The sequence below is a fragment of the Protobothrops mucrosquamatus genome, unplaced genomic scaffold (genome assembly GCF_001527695.2).
Source record: "Protobothrops mucrosquamatus isolate PMUCROS unplaced genomic scaffold, P.Mucros_1.0 scaffold32, whole genome shotgun sequence".
Taxonomy (NCBI): domain Eukaryota; kingdom Metazoa; phylum Chordata; class Lepidosauria; order Squamata; family Viperidae; genus Protobothrops; species Protobothrops mucrosquamatus.
The window spans coordinates 222,753-229,824 of record NW_015386416.1 but is presented as its reverse complement, the minus strand read 5'-3'; positions in this window follow the sequence as shown (position 1 = coordinate 229,824).

Below are 7,072 nucleotides of genomic sequence, written 5' to 3'. Positions count from 1 at the left end.
CCATTTCGGACAAATGGCTGTCCAGTCTCTTCTTAAAAACTTCCAGTGTTGGAGCATTCACCGCTTCTGGAGGCAGGTTGTTCCACTGGTTAATTGTTCTAACTGTCAGGAAGTTTCTCCTTAGTTCTAGGTTGCTTCTCTCCTTGATTAGTTTCCATCCGTTGCTTCTTGTCCTGCCTTCAGGCGCTTTGGAAAATAGTTTGACTCCCTCTTCTTTGTGGCAGCCCCTGAGATATTGAAACACTGCTATCATGCCCCCCCTCGTCCTTCTCTTCATTCAACTAGACATACCCAATTCAAGCAGCCGTTTCTTATATGCTTTAGCCTCCAGTCCCCTAATCATCTTTGTTGCTCTTCTCTGTACTCTTTCTAGAGTCTCAACATCTGTATGCTTTGTCTTCTTCAGCATGAGTCTCAACATCTGTATGCTTTGTCTTCTTCAGCATGTGCAGATTATTTATAAGTACTGAAAGATGAAAATAATTGTATATATTATTTGCTAAAGGAGCCACACTATTTCTGAAGTTCCAGTAGCAGGAATTTTGATTCAAACCCCATCCATGAAAGCACATATTTATTGCCATAACTAACAGCACATTGTGTTCTATTAAAAATGTATCTCTTTTCTTAGCCAGCACATTAAAGAACCAATGAGATTTAACTGTAGCTGCTTTTCTAAAAATACGGAGGCCATTTTATAAAAGCAGTCTTGATGTAAAATAATAACCAAAATAACCGTGGCTTTTCAAACATTCTTGTTCCGTGGAAAGTTAATTTCCTCGTTTGAAAGTTTGGGCAGATATGCTATTTTGAATTAACAGCTTTTAATTTTGCCACAATAATTGTTCATATCTGAACTTGTGTTTTTTCAAATATAGAAAAAAGGATTCCATAATCTCATTTTGGGGTAATTTTGTGAGATCTGAAAGTTTTTAACATATAGCAGTACAGATGGAATCTCTTAATAAAAACAGATTATAGAAAGGGAAAGATTAGGGAATGTGGTAGATTACTTAACAGAAGTCACAATCTTATTCTGTATTTCCTATTTTCCTCTTATTAAAATCAGAAGCTAACATATTAATCTAGGGCAATTCTCAGACTATCACCACAGCAATGAAGTTTGACCATTTATTCTATGATCAGAATCAATCAGGATGTCCTGGGGTGCATCATTCAGCTTTTTATACTTAATGAGAGTTCTTTTCAGTCCCTTGACTTAAAGCTTGCAATTTTCATTATACCATTTTTATTATTATAGTACATTTATTTATTTTTAAAAAAACTTAAAATATTACATATGTGCTTTAATTTGTAAAACAAAAATAATTAAGAAGTCTCTTGAAACCCCTTAGCAATTTTTAAATGGGCCATTAGAAAAACAAAAGTTTTAGAACTATTGCCTTGCAGTTTTTATTCAATTAACATTTTGAAAAACATTAAAAGTTATCACTTCTGCTATTTTTTCCCACAAAATATAGGCTTGGGACTGTGATGTTTTTAACTAACAGCTATGTTAAACTGTATAGTGAACATCTTAAAATGTAACAAATTTTAGTAAACATTTTATTATTTGTCTTTGGAGATTCTCAATCATCCAGATCATGGTTGTCCCAAAGGTGCTTTTCAAAAGGCAATTGGACTTTCTTGGTGTTTTTTTCCCTTGAAGATCTTTTGCTTCTCATCAAGAAGCTTTTTCAGTTCTGGTTGAATGGTGGGGAATGGAAGGATTTATATTACTTAGCGGTCATCTGGTCATTAGCACTCTTCTGAAGGTTGGTCATTTGTTCTGAGAGTCGTTGAGACTACTTGAGGGGCTGTACTCTCAGGTCATCTAAATTATGGGTATGAAACCTTCTTTGGACTGCTGAGAGGACAGGAAAGTTCACATTCTGGACAAAAAGGACCATGGATTTGAAAGAGGGGTCAAAGAGGTCACCTATATTAAAACTGAACAGCCCTCTCTCATCAGAGGGGGAGGGATATGACACCACCTATCCTTTGTCTACAACACTGTCCTCTCCTCAGTCCCAAGAAGATTCCACCAGGTTCCAAACCCATTTGCTTTCTGATTCGGGTGACCCCAAGGATATAGACTCCAAATGACCTCAATGACTCGCAGAGAGCTAATGATCGACCTTCAGAGTGCTAATGACCAGATGACTGCTAAGGAATATAAATCCTTCCATTCCCCATCATTCAGCCAGAACTGAAGAAACTTCTTGGATGAGAAGCAAAATGTCTTCAAGGAAAAAAACCCCCAAGAAAGTTCAGTTGCTTTTTGAAAAGCACCCTTAGAGCAATTTTATCATTTCAAAATCCTACCTCTTTGATAAGAAGTGCTTATCCATACATTCGTGACTCTTTTTTTGATAAAGATACTAACAGGAACATAGTATATTTTGGCAGTAATTTATTGTTGTATTATTCAAGAAATCACTGTAGCGTTATTCTCCAATTTTAATAGAAAAATTTAAAGGTAACAATAAATACTTGGCTCATTTCTATTCAGCCTATTATGTTTTTCCTCTTTGAGCATCTGTTTCCCAAATTAGAAAACAGTGCAAATTGAGCCATGCTATTTTTTTAGGCAGTCAGAAGTGTTGTGATGCAACCAGTAGTATTTTCAGAAAGAAAATATTTTTCATGTGTCAATGTGATCTAATAGACAGTAATACTGGTTATTATTTTCTAATTGTTTTACTGAAAAATACATGCATTCACTGGCATATAGTTCTATTTATTACAGCATATTCATTTTGCCATACACTGTATGTAAGATATGAATTTATTTCATGATCCTGTAGTGTGGGTCCTCAATCAGTTACAACTTTAAGCTGAAAGCAAAAACAGGAGATTTTGTAGCCAAGGGGAACCTCACGTAGTGCGAAAGGTTTGGCATGGCTGGATGCACATTGCTCAAATCTGCAGTTTGCACACTCAAATACTCAGCTTTATTTTGCAAATACAGTAATACCAGTAAAGATATACAATTAAAATGGTATCATAGATTATGCTATTTAAATACTGCCCATGTCCTACAATGTGAAATATCATTTCTTCCCCAAGGTCATTATTCAACTAGACATTTTGTACCACATACACAAGATGTGTGCCCTCAAGTGACCTGTGGGAAGACTCTAATAAGTTTTATTATCGTTGGTAAGCTGTTCCAAATAAAGATGCCTTTTGCAATGGAGTGATGCTAATTTTTGACAATGCTGATTGTGCTCCACATGTTTTGCAATACTATTGGTACTATTTTTGTTTTCTTTTGTCACAGTTGTTCTGCTTCTGTTTGCAGATCTTTGTGATTTTTTTGTTCCTGTCTCTTCCCTTCTGCTGTCTCCAGATGTTGCAATGTCTGCTGTCCAGACTTTTTTGTCTTTCTTATTGCCAGCTGTTAAGTTTGGAGTATTTATGTGGCAGGTGCTTGTCTGCTTGAATTCTAAAGTCCTACAGCAATTTAACTCTAAAGGGCTCTGTACTGAGCCCAGTGCTCTTCAACATCTTCATCAATGATTTGGATGAGGGGATAGATGGGGAACCCATCAAATTTGCAGAAGACACCAAGCTGGCAGGAATAGCCAACATTCCAGAAGATAGGTTTAAGATACAGGAGGATCTGGACAGACTGGAACATTGGGCGCTATCTAACAAAATGAAATTCAATGGTGAAAAAAGTAAGGTTCTACATTTAGGCAAGAAAAACCAAATGCACAGGTACAGTATAGGTGGTACCTTGCTCAATAGTAGCAACTGTGAGAGGGATCTCAGAGTCCTAGTGGACAATCACTTAAATATGAGCCAGCAGTGTGCTGCAGCTGCCAAAAAAGCCAACCCAGTGCTAGGCTGCATTAACAGAGGGATAGAATCAAGATCTCGTGAAGTATTAATACCACTTTACAATGCCTTGGTAAGGCCACACTTAGAATACTGCATCCAGTTTTGGTCACCACGATGTAAAAAAGATGCTGAGACTTTAGAAAGAGTACAGAGAAGAGCAACAAAGATGATTAGGGGACTGGAGGCTAAAACATATAAGGAACGGTTGCTGAAATTGGGTATGTCTAGTTTAATGAAGAGAAGGACGAGGGGTGACATGATAGCAGTGTTCCAATATCTCAGGGGCTGCCACAAAGAAGAGGGAGTCAAGCTATTCTCCAAAGCGCCTGAAGGCAGGACAAGAAGCAACGGATGGAAACTAATCAAAGAGAGAAGCTAGAACTAAGGAGAAATTTCCTGACAGTTAGAACAATTAATCAGTGGAACTGCCTCCAGGAGCTGTGAATGCTCCAACACTGGAAGTTTTTAAGAAGAGACTGGACAGCCATTTGTCTGAAATGGTATAGGGTTTCCTGCCTGAGCAGGGAGTTGGACTAGATGACCTCCACGATCCCTTCCAACTTTATTACTACTACAACATTTTTTTATTACCTTGACTATTTTATGGCCCCAACTTTTCTTGTTTGCAGGCCCATGGTTATTTCTTGAAGATATTCCAATGCACCATTGTTGCTACATGCCATTGTTTGTAATCAGTCTGTATTTCTTTGCTTGTCCCATAGCTGTGGGCAGAACTGCACTGTTTTTTCTTTGTCAGGTGTTGACTGATTCCCTGCAGTCTCTCTACTGATAGATTTGTAGAAACATTTCTAATTTGATTGAAATTGGAGATTCTGTCTATTGAGTTTTATATCTCCTGATCTTCTTGGCTATAGCGGTTATTTGCTGTTTATTTCCAGTATTTCCTTAATATTCTAGATGATATTTCATGATCAGATATTCTTTAGTCTTCTTGTTCTTTAGCTTCTTCTTTATCTCAGTCAATCAGAATAGAACTAGTCTAGCCCTCTGCTCAAACAGGAGTCCCTATATCATTTCAAACAAATGGTTGTCAATCTCTTCTTAAAAACCTTGAGTGATGAAGCACCCACAACATCTGAGGGCAAGCTGTTCCATTGGTTAATTGTCCTCACTGTTAGGAAATTTCTCCTTAATTCCAGGTTGCTTCTCTCCTTGATTAGTTTCCATCTGTTGTTTCTTGTCCTGCCTTCTGGTGCTTTGGAAAATAAATTGATCCCTTCCTCCTTGTGGCAGCCTCTCAAATACTGGAATACTAACATGTCCGCCCTAGTCCTTCTTTTCTCTAGACTGGTCATTCCCAAATCCTGCAACTGTTCTTCATATGTTTTAGTCTCCAGACCTTTAATCATCTTAGTTGCTCTTCTTTGCACTTTTCCCCAAGTTTCAACATCTTTTTTGTAATGTGGTGACCAAAACTGGATGCAGTATTCCAGATGTGGCCTTAATAAGGCTTTATAAAGCGGTACTAGTACTTCATGTGATTTTGATTCTGTTTATACAACCAAGGATTATATTAGCTTTTTTGGCTGCTGCTGCACACTGCTGACTCATGTTTAAGTGATAGTCCACTAGGACTCAAAAGTCCCTCTCACAGTTACTGTTTGTGAGCCAGGTTTCACCTAATCTGTACTTGTACCTTTGATTTTTCCTGCCTTGGTGTAAAACCTTCCTTTTCTCCACATTAAATATCATTTTATTAGATAGGGCCCAATGTTCAAGTCTGACAATATTTTTTTGGATTCTGAGCTTGTCTCCTGCAGGGTTGGCTATTCCTGCCAGCTTAATGTCATCTGAAAATTTGATGAGATCCCCTTCTATTCCCTCATCTAAGTCATTTATGAAGATGTTGAAGAGTACTCGGCCTAAGACAGAACCTTGTGTTACCGCACGGCTTACTTTCCTCCATGTAGTTGTAGTACTATTAAGGACTACTCGCTGAGTAGTTGAGTTACAAATCCATCTGATGGTGATGCTGTCTATCCCACATTTTTCTAGCTTACCAAGAAGTAGGTTGTAGTCTACTTTGTCAAATGCCTTGCTGAATTCTAAATATTCTATGTCCATAGCATTTAACTGGTCTACTAATTTAGTCATTTTGTCAAAGAATGAAATAAGATTGGTTTGGTATGATCTGTTTTTAACAAACCCATGCTGGCTACTGGTTATGATTTTGTTTGCTTCTAGTTGTTCATAGATCTGTTTTTTGATTATCTTTTCTAGGATCTTCCCAGGTATTGATGTTAAACTGACTGGTCTGTAGTTTCCTGGCTTTGTTTTGTCCCCTTTTTTTGAAGATGGGAACCACATCAGCCCTTTCCAATCCTCAGGTAGTTCTCCAATGTTCTAAGTTTTTTAAAGATATGATACAATGGTTCTGAGATAACATCTGTCCACTTCTTCAGAACTCTGGGATATAATCCATCAGGTCCTGGTGATTTATATTCATGAAGGTCAGACAGATGTTCTCTTACCATTTTCTTGCCTATTTTAATTTTTATTTCTAGTTCGTCTTTTACATTTACATTTTTACTAGGTTGTGTGAAAACTGATGCAAGGAATGAGTTAAGCAGCTCTGCTTTCTCTTTGCTACTTGTTACTTCCTTGCCATCTTCTCTCTTTAGCGGACCAACTGTTTCCTTGACTTTTTTTGTTATTTGTATGTTGAAAGAAACTTTTTAAATTATCTTTGACTTTTGTTGCAAGTCTTTGTTCATTCTGAGCCTTTGCTTTCCTGATTTCATCTTTGCAGATGGAGCCTGCTCATTCCATTCGTAACTCGAGGATTTGTAAGAGTGAATCTCATACCTTGAACGCGATTCACTCCCAGCTTTTGCCTCCCCCGGCTTCAGTTCTGTTCTCTGTTGCAGAATTTCATTGCCTCCTTCCTAGGACTGAGAGAAAGTAACTAGCCCAAGATTATCAGCTGTACTTTATATCTAGGGCATCAAAACCCCTGGTCTCCCAGTTTCTAATAATGTCTTAACCACTACAGGAAACTGGCTGTCTAAACAATATTAATACATTATTAATATGATTTATTTATGTAGTAGCAATTATTGGACTGGAATTTCCTTTCCAAAAACAAAGTGGAGAAAGTTCTAGAGAGGTAGGATCATTTTTCACAGTATGAATGAGAAGCCCTCTTTCATTGTTTTCCTGCTAGTTCCATTCTTGTCATTTCCCATATTGTTAATGATCCCTTTGC